Source organism: Myotis daubentonii, chromosome 1 (assembly GCF_963259705.1).
Source record: "Myotis daubentonii chromosome 1, mMyoDau2.1, whole genome shotgun sequence".
NCBI lineage: Eukaryota > Metazoa > Chordata > Mammalia > Chiroptera > Vespertilionidae > Myotis > Myotis daubentonii.
The window spans coordinates 28,022,666-28,038,339 of record NC_081840.1 but is presented as its reverse complement, the minus strand read 5'-3'; the positions used below and the strand labels follow the sequence as shown (position 1 = coordinate 28,038,339).

The following is a 15,674-nucleotide window of genomic DNA, read 5'->3' as shown; positions in this document are numbered from 1 at the left end:
TAGTAGGCTGTTACATACAGTTGTGTAAACTGTACACTGCACGGTTTAGTCACATTGTGGCCTATGTGCAGTGCATCCCCTGCAGGTGGCCCAGGCTTACTATTCTAAAGTTCTCTGGGACGCTAGCTTGACAGTGAGTGAGTTACTTACGAATGAAACTTCTTCCAGCAGCCTCCCACAACATAGCTACTGTGTGTGTGTGTGTGTGTGTGTGTGTGTGTGTGTGTGTGTACCCATGCATACATGTGTACACTTAGGGGCTGAGTTTGTAGAATTGAAGAGAAGGTTGGAGAACCAGGACTGGCCTTGGCAGGAACCTCATGCGCATCTCATCAGGGCTCTGATGATAATGGAGGTGCCCACCCTTCTTTTACCCATTCTGTCATGCTGCCACTAAAGTCAGCTAGGTTAGCGCTGAGTACTTAGTTTATTCACAGAGCCCCACCCAGATGCACACCATAGGCCAGAGGTTATACACCAGAGGAAAACATTGTGGCCAAAAAATAACAAATGCCCACACACAGTAATCTCCTGGCCTTCACATACACTGCTTAGTCTGTGCCTATGCTTTTGTGGTTTTTCTGCCCAATGCATGGAATTTGTGCAAGAATAGGCTTTCCTTCCCCTGGCTGCCGGCACTGGCTTCCCTTGCGCAGCTCTGGCTTCATCCAGAAGGTCGTCCAAAAGGTCGTCCGGGAGAATGTCTGGTCTAATTAGCATATTACCCTTTTATTATTATAGATGGTAGTGGTGGACAGTGAAAGGGTGTCACTCAGGATGACATGTGCTGGTTACTACAGCCACTTAGAGAAAATCCCAAGTCCTGCTAGCTCTCAAAACAGGGTGGGACAAAAATAGGCTCACAGTTGTTCGTATGGAAAATAATACAATAATTAATAAAAATAATATAAGAATAAACTTTCTGTTTCATGTACTCACAACTGTAAACCTACTTTTGCTCCACCCTATATAGTGTACAATTTAGAGAAAGAAAATCCTTTAAAGATAACCCAATATTCTGTGATTTCATCCTTTGATTGATATATTTTATAGCAATGATATTTCAAATATTGGGGTCTTATTAAGAACTACAAATACAAAAAAGGGCAAAAAAAGATATACATACCACATTTAAATCTTGACTTCTGATTTTTAAAAAATGGCTCTCAAATATTTAAATTGTGAATTGCTTATGTATGGGCAAAGATAGACAATTTTTTAAATGGTGAAAAAAGACTTCATATTACAACTGAAGTAATGTGAAAGTTATTTGGCCCCTTATTTCAATGAGCTTGTAATACCTATGACTTATTTTAGGACTCAGTTTAGATACAAAATAATTCCATGATATATCTATAATTCTTACAGAATAAAAGCCCATACTCTTTTAATCTTGATATCTTGATTTAATAGATTCTTACATGGGTAGAAATAGCTTCAAACAAAAATTTTAAGAAATGTAGAGGTTCCTTTAACATTGCTTCAACCTATAAAAAACAAAAACTTATCAGTCCAAAGGATGTTTATTCTTATATTAAGAAGAAAAGCTGGATTATAAGCGTAATTTTACTTATTATAATCACTTACTTCATGCATATTTAGTTTTTATAAGTTTTTTATTTAACAGAAATAACTTTGTCTATTTTAGACTTTTGAATTAATTGAATTGACTCCTCTATCTTTTTTATTTCCCAGATAAATACAAACTACTAAACTAAAAAACAAGCACAGCCCAAGAAATAACAGCCAACACAAGGAAAAAAACAAAGCGGTGTCTTCCATGTGGCAGAAATAAAGGCTACCACTAACCATTAAGCACTTAAATCTATGTCAACCTCATTTCTTAAACCTTAATTACTGTGCATTATCAATTTTAAAGGAAGATAGAGGCATATACATAACTGTAAGATTTTTTATTCATAAACTCAATTTTTACCTATAGGGCTTCTTTGGGGTTATTGGAAAAGTTTGTTATTCTCTTTGGTTTTACCTTTCTCATTTGGACATTAACCCAACACTACGTTGCTGCTAACATTGGGCCTGTGGCATCCTTGAAGGAGGGGCCGTGTTCTTTCCATCTTTGTGTTCTAGCTGCGCACCTGGCCTGAGAGACAGTATTTATGGAATCGAACGCCATTTCAGAGTTTTTTATTTTTTTTAATCCCAATACTTTTAAAAATAAAGAAACTACAGGCAGTCTCCATCCAAAAATATAGTTTGAATTTTTAATAGCCACCACTTATCATTTTCAAAAAGCTGCCAGTAATCTATACTATGTTTTGCAAGCATTCTCCATCTTCACAGTAATCTGAGGATATTGCTACTTCCTTGTTTCACAGACAGATGGCCAAAGTGAAGCTTAGCAAGGTTAAGTTGCTTGTCCAAAGTCATATAGCTAAAATATATACATTCAGGAGCACGGTGGCTGCAGTATTGAGAAGATATCAGTGCAAAAGAGCCTATTAGCGTGGTAGCAGTGGGGTGGGTGAGAAGTGGTTAGATTCTGGATACGAAGGTAGAAATGAGAGGATTTCCCACTGGATTGCGTCTACAGTAGAAAGAAAGCCTCACCAATTGGAATAGTGAGGTTACCATATATTGAAATGAAGAAATCTAGATAAACATAAAAAGTTATGGCATGTTCAATTTGTAATAATCATTAGAAAATCAAATGGAGGTGTTGAGCCTAATAGTTGAATATATGATTCTGGAGTTATGACAGAGGTTTAGGCTCGAGACAAATTTAGAGTTGACAGTGTATAAACAGAATTTAAAGCAACCGAGACCAGATGCAATCACATAGGTAGTGAGTGATAAAGAACATGATGAGAACAAGTACAAAGAATTAATGTATATAGTGCCTGGCATGTTTTAAGCGCTTTACATAAATAGATTCATTTGGTCTTCACAACCACTAAAAGAGGTAGCTACTTATATTATCATCAATGTATAGGTAAGAAAATTGAACCTTGGAGAAATTAAATTAATTTCTTCTGATCAAACAGCTAGCAAGTGATAGAACTAGGATTCAAACCCTGGCAGAGAGAGGTAAAATATTAAGTGTAGCCTGAGAGACTCCAACTTTTAGCAATCAGGGAGATCAGGAAGAACCAGCAAAGACTGAGAAGGAGGGTCCAGTGTGTAGGCAGAGAAGCGAGCGTGGTCAGGAGCCCAGAGGACAAAATGGAGGAAATGCTCAACGGCATCAAATGCTCGCTGGCAGGCCAAGGAAGACAAGGACTGAACACTGACCTTTGCGTCTAACAAAGTGGCTCTAGCAGGTGACCTTGATAGAGGCTGTTTTGAAGCTGCAATGGAATTAAATCTCAATCAGAGTGAATCCAAGACTGGATAGAAGAAGCATTGGAGTTCAACTCTCTGAGCCCAGCACAGACCCAGTGAGAGGTATTCACGTGCGGATATGAATTAAAAGTGGTAGCTGAGATTTATTGCATAAACAAAAATAGAGAGTTGATTGGGCACTTAGTGAGGGAAAGATATGGGTAATTTTATTGCTCTATTTAGGAGAAAAAACCTGATATCCTTTCTCTTGGATTCAGTCTTGGTCTTTCTCTTATTAGAAAAAATTTCCAAGCTCCAAATATACCTGCCCCCTCTCTCCAAAATAGAATGTCTCCTGGACCATATTTCATTTGTCTACACATCCCCCGTCTAGCACCGGACCACCCAAGGGCACACAAACAAGTGGGATAAATGACTAACACTCTCAATAGTGAATATGCTACTCTGAAGTTATTGTTGACTACTTGCTGTTCCCACAATAAGCCCATGCTTTTCTCTGTGTTCTTCACTCATTCAAATTGATAAAAAGTGTTATCTTTGTAAAGGCATGTATGAGATCTTGGTTTTCCTATTACTATGGGTCTTTCAATAGTGGTGTCTTTTCTTTCCCTGTCCTTCTCCCTCCTCATTAGATAGCAAAGCTTCTCCTAGTATAAGACTTTACCATTTTTTGAGCCTTATTTTCATTTATTATAGTGTATTTTACGTTTATGGACTTGTCTTATCTTGTCCCTTTCCCCACCTTACTTAATTCCTCCAGGACAGGGACTGTCCCATGTTTCAGTACTTAGACATAAGAATTATTCTATATATATCTATATATCTCTATATATATATTTTATATTAATGAGTGAATATTTAAGTCAACTGAGTTGAATGATACACACCTGTATTGAATGACACTGATGCTAAACAAACCAAAGACAGTAGGACTTCCCATTCCACATGGCAACAACTATGTAATGTCCTTAGCTTAGGGACATAATCATTTTAGCTAGATTTATGAAAGGTTAAGAAGTACTCTAAAACATCAAAACGATAATAACTAAACCCACTTAAGTTAGAAAAATTCATGGTTTATTGGTTTGCTTTCTGTTTTTATGGTATTTAAAATTTTTAGATACTTGTGTAATAACGACTTGTTTCATAACTTCTCTTATATCTCAATCAGTGAGCATTCTTTTAATTTACATCATTTCTCATCATCTGTTTCATACAGTCAGAAGTAATTAGGCTACTAATTCAGTTATGAAAACTTTGGCTTTCACTAGTACATAGAGATGATAAAACCAAAGGGATAAATAGCCTTAGTTAAGGATTTCACATATAATAGGGAATGGTAGAATCTTGAAAACTGAGATTTCAGACTTGTTGCAAATGGCTGAAATGCAATATTAATATATTTTCCCTAAGCCTTTAGCATAATAAAATGGAACAACATTTTATTACATAAACGTGTAACAGAGGCTGTTGGCAAATGATGGGCTAAGCAGACGCCAAGATGAGGAAGGAGGAAAGGTATTTCCTATGGTTACTCTCCACCATACACTTGTTTTTACAGTTTGGCTTTCACTACTCACCCGAAAAACTCAGTTACAAATTTGTCAGGGTGACTCTGTGGGTGAATCTGCCTTGTGCCAAAGACGAACAGCTCTTCTGGTGGGGTTTTAAAGCACAGATTACCCATTTCATTCTATTTTGGGATGAAATTATATTTTGTTAACTCCTTATGCTATCCATGTTAGATTCCATATGCAGAGGCTACCAGAATCTTAAAGCTAGAAAAAATATCTAGTTAACCTGTTATATTATGGATGAGAACATTTAGGGAAGTAAACTTAGGAATAGTTTAGGAAATTTTCACACTCTGAAATCACAGAACTTGTTAGCATCAAAGTTAAAACTCAAATCCAATTACCTTCAATTTCACTTTTTCCTCCTCCTCCCCCGCCCTCCTCCTCCTCTTTTATTTTCTTTTTCTTTTTTTTTCACAAGGCCAAGAAATTTGGGATTCTGGGCATGGCTTTATTCACCAGAAAATAAACTTTTTATTTGCCATAGGGTCTACCCTCTTTTAAAAGGAAATACGTTGGGAAGTAAAAATAATAGCTAACGTTTGTATAGCACTTGACAAAGGAATTTCCACATATTTGGAGAACATTAGCTGCTATCTCGCACAGATAGCGATCATCTTTTTACTAGGGTGCGGCCCTGTGACCGAGGAGGCCAAGCAGCTGGGGAAGCAAGCCCAGGGAGCCGGAGAGTTCGGGTGGGTAGGGTGCTATGCACAGTTGCTTGGAGCCAGGCAATTGGAATGCACCGGCGGCGAGAGACTCCTTTTTAAAGAATTCTTTAAACAGCAGGATCCGTGGTTCTCTACTGGGGATGATTTTGGGCGCCCAGGGGATCTTGGGCAATGTCTAGTAACATATTCGATGGTCATAATGGGGTAGTGGTCTACTGGCATCGGGCAGGGAGCAGGGATGCTGCTGAACATCCTACAATGCACAGGCGCCCCCCACCCCAAAACACACACACACACACACACACACACACACACACACACACACACACAACCCCATAAAAACAAAACACACACAGAATGATGTGGCCCTAATGTCAACAGCCCTCAGGTGAGAAATCCTGAGCTAGAGAAGTGAAATTCATTGAGGAGCTAGAGGAGGCTTCTTGAATTGTTATTTCATGCATTTTAGAACTTAGAAAATAGGTCACACACACACACACACACACACACACACACACACACACACACACACACACCCGTCCCCCTCGCCCAACAGTTTCTGGGAAATTCCGGAGACCGTTTATCTGGATTTCCTTGCTCTGGATGTGAGTTGTCCCAGGTAACTCTAAACCCATTTACTCGGGTTCTGTGGAGCAGCTGTGGCCCTTGGCATTCTTCCTTTCTGGTTTGCTGAACTCGATCCCAGCTGATAGTGTTTTGGATTCGGCGGCGGCGGAGAGTTCTTCTATGGGACACTACCTGTAAGTGTGTCCTGGTTTTTGTTTTGTTGTTGGTGCTGTTTTAAACAAATGCTATATTGTGTGACGTGCTCCATAGGACAGGACGAGTGGCCTCATGGGGAATCACATTTTCTTCAGAGGCGGACAGACATCCACCTGCTCCCGACAGCGCCTCAGGGAAACCTCGCGTCCGCACACAACGTAGCCCACGGGCTCCACGCCAAAGCCATTGCCTACGCCTGCGAGCCCGGAGCTGCTCGCCTTTTATACTGCGAGGCGCGCAAATGCGCGCGACCCGCCGCTCGGAGCTGCAGAGCCGACCAATGAGCGGGCCCTCTCTCCGCGCCGGCTCGCGATTGGGCGGAGAGCGCCAGCCTCTCTGCTTAGCGGCGGGCGGGGCGCGCCCAGGAGGGACTGGGATAGGCGCGCCCGCTACGCCGGGTCCGGGAGCGCGTGCGCGGTCTCGCGGCGGCCGCGGGGGCCGGTCTCGCGCGGTCTTGAGGCGGAGTCGCTGGCGGCGGAGACGGCGGCGGCTGGCGGCGGGGCGGAGGCGGGGACTAGGAATTGTGAGGTGGGGAATCGGGAGTTTCTGGATTCTTTATCCGGTATCTTAAGTGCCGCTGGGGAGCTGTGGTTTCTGCAGGATTGAGGGGCGGCTGCGGCAGCAGGACCGGCGGCCGCAGTGGCGCAGAGGTAAGAGACGGACGGCGGCGGCTCGGTGGGGAGGTCTTCATCAACAGGTCCCCCCGGCGCGCGGCGGGGAAGGGGCGCCGGGCTCGTCCCCTCCCCCACCGCTGGGTGCTGGGTCCTGGGGGGACCCTCGGCTGCTCGGCGGGCTGCCCCACGCAGCGGGATCCGCAGCCCGTCGCCGAGGGCGTGAGCCCAACCTTTGTCCCTTGGAGGAACGCTGCCTTGCTGTACCCAGTCCCTCGGTCCAGACGGCCCGGACGAGGGACCCACCTTGGCGGGGCTGCCGCCCGGCCGGCCCGACTTGCCGGGGGCGCGGCTGGGAGTCGCCGGTCCTCTGCACCCCCGGCCCCGGCCGGGACTCCCTGTGGGCCGGGTCGGGAAATCAGCCGGGCGAACACTTTCCTTTAGAAGACGGAATGCAGTCAGCGTTCCTCCGCCTGACTCAGCTCCTGGTATTCGGCTGCTCGTTACGTTCTTCCAACAAATAAACAAACAGTTCCTTCCTTGTGACCACTTTGAAAGAAAATGCTGCTCTCGTAAATAGTTCCCGATCATTTACTAGGTGAACTTTGAAGCCTGTAAGTTGTAAGCTGCTGCATTTAATGAAAGGCGTTTTAAACAATCTTTAGCGCAAATTATATAACTTCCTAATAATAACGCACCTTGTGTTTAGTTGATTGGCATACAGTCATGTGTACGGAATTTAGGCTTCGGTCGAAAGGTGTGTTGTTTTTTGGCAGTTAGCGCTAAAATTAAAATCTGATAGCTAGGAGGATTTTACAAGTGTGCAGTGTATGTTTTGTCTCCGTACGCGTTTAGAATTGTAAGAATTTAGATATGGAAACTCTGTAGAACAAGAATTTTAAAATTTTGGTTTTACTGACAAGGTGAAAGACGTTAATATTTCAGCTTTTTTTTAAAAAAAAGTTATATCATGTCTTAATGATTGTATTCTAATTATGCTTTTGGATTATGCCAGAAGTTAATAACCTATTAAATTCTGCAATAGTAACAAATGACATGTTGGTTATTGGTGTCTTTGAAGAGTAAGTATTGGTGGTAATGAAATTGTTAAATAACATTTTTTTTGGATTACGAAGTACTGATTTTTTTTTTTTTTTACTAGATCCCTGTGGACATGGCATAAGACAAGTTTTTAAAGGCTCTTTAAACTATTGTAGCAGGCTGACACTATAAAATTATAATGTAAGGTCTTTATAGGTGAACCAGGCAAAAATACAAAAAGCAGTTCATGTTATCTTTATGTTTTTGTGTGTGTCTTTTATCCTCACCTGAGGATATTTTTTGCATTGCCTTTTTTAAAAAAAAATTTTTTTTATTAACTTCAGAAAGACAGGAAGAGGAAGAGAGAAACATCAATGATGAGAGTCATTGATTGACTGCCACCTGCCCGCCCCCTACTGGGGATCGAGCCCGCAACCTGGGCATGTGCCCTGACCAGGAATCAAACCCTGACCTCCTGGTTCATAGGTCGACACTCAACCATTGAGACACACCAGCTGGGCTCCATTGCTTTTCAGAGAGAGTGAAAGGGAGGTAGGCAGGGAAGGAGAGAGAGAGAAACATCATGTGAGAGAGACACATGCAAGTGCCCAGATGGGGAGGCGGGGGAGTGGCAGGGAGCAAACCCAAAACCCAGGTAGTGCCTTTGACTGGGAATGGAGGAATCGAACCCTCAACCCTCCCTTCAGTGCGAGGCCGCAGCTCTAACCTGCGGCCCACACCGGCGAGGGCTATCTTTATGTTTTAAAAGCAAGTGAATCTTCCCATGTGCTTGAATGATTTTTGGCTAGACAGACCTGAACTTGACAAGGTGGGCTCACTCATATTAACTTGTTTTAGAATGTTGAAATGAGAGAGAATATATGTTTTACATGAGGGTGAGCTGTTTATATGTTCTTTCTGAATTTGTGATCTTGATTAAAAAGTGCATCAAAAATATACCAAGAAATTTGGTCCATTTTATGTATCAGTATACAAAGATGTCCTATTTCTCTGATAGTTTCTGATTTCATGACGTCTGGGAAAAATAGTTTCTCTACGTAGGGGATTTAGATTATAATTTTTTATTATGTACTTAATCATAGAATTATTGAGTTGGAAATACTCTTAGTGGTTATATAGCCTTGCTTTTAATTTTCCAGGAAAAGTGAGGTTATGTAGTAAGTAGCCCATAGTCTGACTGCTAGTTAGTGACAAAGTTGGAAATAAATGCTAATTGCTTATCTCCAGATTCCAAGTATGGTGCTCTTTTCAATATAAACTATTGTTAAATAAACAAACCAATAAGTTACCCTTCTCAAAATCACATTTGTAGCCATCAGGATTGATTCTTTTCCTTATGCATTTTTCCCTTTTTTAAATAACCACTAGCCACAATTAATGCATTCCCCTACTGGAGGGTTGTTTTCAGTTTTTTAGTACTTCAAACAGTGTTCAATGAATATTATCTTTCTGCATGTCAGCTTGAGCACATGTGTGAAGATTTTCCTAGAATGTATACATATTTGTAAGTGGAATTGCTAGGCCATCGGTTGATGTGCATTTTCAATTTAACTGCAGCCAGATTATCCTCTTAAATTGCAGTAACTGCCCACACTTGGAATTGTTAGATTGGCATTGCCAGATTTTTAAAAATTTCTGCCACTCTTATTCGTGGAAAATGATGTATTTGTATCTTTCTTTCAGAAAGATTTTAACTTTGTTTTTAATTTACATGAAATGAAATTAACTCTTTTCTTTCTTTTTTTTTAAATATATATTTTATTGATCTTTTACAGAGAGGAAGGGAGAGAGATAGAGAGTTAGAAAAATCGATGAGAGAGAAACATCGATCAGCTGCCTCCTGCACATCTCCTACTGGGGATGTGCCCGCAACCCAGGTACATGCCCTTGACCGGAATCGAACCTGGGACCTCTCAGTCCACAGGCCAACGCTCTATCCACTGAGCCAAACCGGTTTTGGCTTTTCTTTCTTTTTTTAAAAAAATATATTTTATTGATTTTTTTACAGAGAGGAAGGGAGAGGAATAGAGAGTTAGAAACATCGATGAGAGAGAAACAGCGATCAGCTGCCTCCTGCACACCTCCTACTGGGGCTGTGCCCGCAACCAAGGTACATGCCCTTGACCAGAATCGAACCTGGGACCTTTCAGTCTGCAGGCCGATGCTCTATCCACTGAGCCAAACCGGTTAGGACTGAAATTAACTCTTTTCATTGTACAGTTGTTTGGGCAATTGCATAAAGCTATGCAACAACCAAAATCAAGATACAGAATAGTTTCAGCACCCCAAATTCCTTTGAGCTTCTCTTTTATAATGAGCCCTTCGTCCACCCTAAACCCCTGGTAACTAATGATGTTTGTGTTTTCTAAAATATCATATAAGTGAAATAGTTTGATTCTGGTTTCTTTTATTTAGCATAATACATTTGTGTTCACTCATGCTGTTGAGTGTATCAGCAGTTTTTCTTCGGCTTCATTGCTGAAAATAGTATTACATTTTATGAATGTACCACACTTTGTTTACCCATCCACCAGTTGAAGCACATTTGAGTTATTTTCAGGGTTTTTCTTATGTGTGTTTTTTACTGTGAACAAAACTTCTGTGAATCTTTACAAATAGATTTTTGTGTGAACATGTCTTCATTTCTCTTGGATAAGCACCTGGAAGTGGAATTGCTGGGTCAGATGATAAGTGTATGTTTAACTTTACTAAAACTGTCTGTTGTAGGCAGAATTAATGTCCCACAAGTATATCCTAATCTCTGGAACCTGTGAAAAAAATTAGGTTGCAGGTGGAATTAAAATTGCTAATCAACTGACTTTAAAATATTGAGATTATCTTGGATTATCCAGGTGGGCCTAAAGTATCACAACGGAACTTAAAGGGGAAAGAGAGAAGCAGTAGAGTCAGATAACAAGATGCAACAAGGAAAACAGAGCCAGGGAGATAGTGTTCTTGGTTTTGAGGATGGAGGAGGGGGGCCATAAGCTAAGGAATGTAGAGATCTGTAGAAACTGGAAAAAGCTAGGAAATGGATTACCTGTAGAACCCCCAGAAAAGAATGCAGCTGGTTTTATTTGTCCAGGGAGTCCTGAGTCAGACTTTTAACCTACAGAAATGTAAAATAATAAATTTGTGTTGTGTTAAGCCATTCAGTTTCTGGTAATTTATTACAGCAGCAAAGCAAACTATATGCTGTAAAACTTTTCCAAAGAGGCTGAACCAGTTTGTGTTTTCCTCAGCAATGTATGAGTGTTTGTTACTTTACATCAGGGGCCCTCAAACTACGGCCCGCGGGCAACATGCAAATACAAATATTGTATTTGTTTCCGTTTTGTTTTTTGACTTCAAAATAAGATATGTGCAGTGTGCATAGGAATTTGTTCATAGTTTTTTTTTTTAAACTATAGTCTGGCCCTCCAACGGTCTGAGGGACGGTAAACTGGCCCCTGTTTAAAAAGTTTGAGGACCCCTGCTTTACATCCTCAACAGCACTTGGTATGGTAAATCTTTTTAACTTCAGTCATTCTAGTATGTATGTATCCAGTATCTCATTGTGGTTTTTACTTGCGTTTTTTCTCATGACTAATGACAATGAGCATCTTTTCATGTATATGGTGCCCTCTGTATACAGTGGAACTTGGTTCTTGAACTTAATTCATTCTAAAAGGCTGTCAGTGATTTGTTCAAAATTTGAATCATTTTTCCCATTAGAAATAATGTAAATTGAATTAATCTGTTCCAGACCCCCAGATGATTTCCTGTTTTAGCCTTTCTCAGTTGCCTGTGATGGTTGTTTCAAGAGCACTTTCACACCCTTCCCAACATCAGCACTCTTGATGACCTCTTCATGTTTTAAAATGGTGCTAATTGTGGATTTCACCCAGCCATACTCAGTAGCCAAATCAGACATGTGAACACCTCTGTCATACTTTGCAGTTATTTCTTTTTTAAGCTCTACATTGTTCTCTCAACTTTCCTTTTCACTTTGCTGCTATCACTAACCTTAGGACCCATAGTGATTTACTGTATGTATCTATATATCTATATATCTACATATCTGTATATCTATATATAAAAACAGGTAATATGCAAATTAGCCAGGTGTCACAACCAGCTCAGGAGGAGGCTGCATCACCACCACTCAGGAGGAGCTGTACACACAGAAGGGCGGGAGGGGACTGCGTGCCGCCCCCAGCCGCAGTGGACACACACCAGGGGTGGGGGCGTGCTCCCTGTGGCTGTGGCACGGCTCAGAGCACGCCCCGGGTAGGTGACGGCAGTGGCCGGAGCGAAGCAGCCCAGGTTCTGGGTGCCGGAGGGAAGCCGGTGCTGGCAGCCAGGGGAAGGAAGGCCTATCCTTGCATGAATCTTTGTGCGCCGGGCCTCTAGTTTAATAGTAATATGCAGCAAAAACAAAATCCTGCAAAAGTATTCACAGCACAATTTCCTCAGATGTTAACAATGTGAGATTTAGTAGTAAACTGACTCATGCTTTCACATTCTCTCCTTTGCTGCCTGAGATGCGCCACTGATCATACGGGTATCAGCCTGAAAGGGTTGTCCGGTCGAGAACCAAAGTTTTGTTTGACAACCGAGCCATTTTTTCCATGAACAACTTGGTTGCAAATCAGATTGTTTGAGATGGGAGACATTTGAGAACCCAAGGTTTGACTGTATTTTCTTTGTTGAAGTGTTCAAATATTTCACTCATTTTAAAATTTGATTTTCTTACTGTCACGTTTTGAGAGTTCTGTATATTCCTTTGTTAGCTATGTGATTTGCAAGGATTTTCTCCCAGTGTGTGTCTTGTCTTTTCCATTCTCTTAACAATGTCTTTTGAATTACAGAAGTTTTAAATTTTGGTGAAGTCCAAAGTATCATTATTATTATTATTTTTTATGGATCTCACTTTTGGTGTTGTATCTACGAACTCTGCCTAACCCAGCCGTGGGCAAACTACGGCCCGCGGGCTGGATCCGGCCCGTTTGAAATGAATAAAACTAAAAAAAAAAAAGACCGTACCCTTTTATGTAATGATGTTTACTTTGAATTTATATTAGTTCACACAAACACTCCATCCATGCTTTTGTTCTGGCCCTCCGGTCCAGTTTAAGAACCCATTGTGGCCCTCGAGTCAAAAAGTTTGCCCACCCCTGGCCTAACCCAAGGTTACGAAGATTTTCTCCTATGTTTTCCTCTATAAGGTTTATATGTTACATTTAGATCTATGTTTATTTCCTGTTTTGAGTAAATTTTGTATGGAGAGAGGTTTGGGTTGACCATTTGTTGAAACGACTGTCCTGTCTCCATTGAATTGCCTTTGTCTTTTGGTAAAAAATCATTTGACTACATTTGTGTCGGTCTGTTTCTAGAGGCTTATTTTCCATTGGTCTATTTGTTTATCCTTTGACAATATCACAATGTCTTGATTATTAGAGCTTTAAAATCTTGAAATCAGGTCATGTGAATTCTCTAACTTTATTCTTTTTCAAATAAATTTTAACATTATTTTACCTTTCCATATAAATTTTAGAATCTGCTTGTCAATATCCACAAAAAAAATCTGTTAGGATTTCATTGGGTTTGTGTTTAATCTGTAGTTCAATTTGAGGACAATTGACATCTTAACAAAATTGAGATTTCCAATCTGTAAACATGGTGTTTGCTCCATTTACTTAGGTCTTTGATTTCTTTTTAAGTGCCTTTTAGTTTTCAATGTATAAATCCTGCAAATATTTTGTTAGATCTATACTTAAGTTTTCTATTTTTTGGTCCTGTTGTAAATGGTCAACATTTAAAAAGACTTAGGCCCTGACCAGTTTGGCTCAGTGGATAGAGCATCGGCCTGTGGACTGAAGGGTCCCAGGTTCGATTCCAGTCAAGGGCATGTACCTTGGTTGCGGGCACGTCCCCAGTGGGGAGTGTGCAAGAGGCAGCTGAATCGATGTTTCTCTCTCATTGATGTTTCTAACTCTCTATTACTCTCCTTCTCCCTTCCCCTCTGTAAAAAAATCAATAAAATATATTTTAAAAAAATAAAAATAAAAAGACTTAGGCTTCCAATTGATCATGACAAGATATAGAAATACAATTGTGTGTGTTTTATATTGGTTTTGTATCCTGAGTTTTTACTAAACTCATCTATTCTGTGAGGTGTTTTTGTTTTTTTAGGTTTCTTGGGATTTTCTTAGAGAGTCATGTAATCATTAGAGACATGTTTATTCTAGTCTGTATGCCTTTTCTTTTTTAAAAAAAATTCTTTATTGTTTGAAGTATTATGTAAGTCTCCCTTTTCTGCCATTGACCTCTCCCCCACCCTCCAGCACATGCCCTCACCCTGCCCTGCCTGTGTCCATTGGTTATGCTCATATGCATGCATACAAGACCTTTTGTTGATCTCTTACCCCCTCACCCCCACCTTTCCTCATATGTTACAGTCTGTTCAATGCTTCTATGACTCTGGTTCCATTTTTTGTTCATTATTTTATGTTGTTCATTATATTCCACAAATGAGGGAGATCATATGATATTTATCTTTCTCTGACTGGCTTATTTCATTTAGCATAATGCTCCCCAGTTCCATCCATGCTGTTGCAAATGGTAAGAATTCCTTCTTTTTTACAGCAGTGTAATATTCCATTGTGTAGATGTACCACAGTTTTCTAATCCTCTCATCTGATGGGCACTTAGGCTGTTTCCAAATCTTAGCTATTGTAAATTGTGCTGCTATGAACATAGCGGTGCCTGTATCCTTTCTGATTGGTGTTTCTGTTTTCTTGGGATATATTCCTAGAAGTGGTATTACTGGGTCAAATGACAGTTCCATTTTTAAATTTTTGTGGAAACTCCATACTGTTCTCCACAGTGGCTGCACCAGTCTGCATTCCCACCAGCAGTGCAAAAGGGCTCCTTTTTCTCCACAACCTCTTCAGCAATTGCCTTTTGTGGATTTGTTGTTGATAGCCATTCTGACAGGTGTGAGATGGTACCTCATTGTTGTTTTGATTTGCATCTCTCGGATGATTAGTGACTTTGAGCATGTTTTCATATGTCTCTTGGCCTTAGAAGGCCTTTTCTTTTTCTTGACAATGCACTGGCTAGGACTTCAAGTGAGATATTGAATAGGAATGGTGAAAGGTAACATTCTTGCCTTAGTCGCAGTTTTAAAGGGAAAGCATTCAGTCTTTCATCTTTAAAATGTTAGCTGTAGGTTATTTTGTAGATTCTCTAAATCAGGTTAAGGAAGTTTCCTTCTATTCTGAGGTTGCTGAATGGATGTTGAATTTTTGTCAAATGCCTTTTTTGCATCTGTTGAGGTGATCATGTAGATTTTTTGTTTAATCTGTTAATATGGTGAGTTACATTAAGTAATTTTCAAATATTGAACCAGCCTAACATGATTCTGGGAATAACTCCAGAGTTGTTTCAAACACAAATCACTTTGGATTATTTTCCTTTGACTAATATATTAAAATTTATTCTTTTTTTTTTTAATATATTTTATTGATTTTTTACAGAGAGGAAGGGAGAGAGATAGAGAGTTAGAAACATCGATGAGAGAGAAACATCGATCAGCTGCCTCCTGCACATCTCCCACTGGGGATATGCCCGCAACCCAGGTACATGCCCCTGACCGGAATCGAACCTGGGACCCTTCAGTCCGCAGG

The 15,674-nt window shown here is 40.5% G+C and overlaps 1 protein-coding gene across 7 annotated transcripts in view; it reads left to right on the top strand.

Annotated features, from left to right (window-relative positions):
* The first annotated feature begins 6,845 nt into the window (after positions 1–6,845).
* Positions 6,846–15,674, top strand: part of PALS1 (protein associated with LIN7 1, MAGUK p55 family member) — a 99,427-nt gene continuing 90,598 nt past the window's right edge. For all 7 annotated transcript variants that reach the window (XM_059692975.1, XM_059693003.1, XM_059692983.1 and 4 more), the window contains exon 1: positions 6,846–6,981. The gene's annotated coding sequence lies outside the window, so the exon portion shown is untranslated. The remainder of the gene's footprint in view (positions 6,982–15,674) is intronic.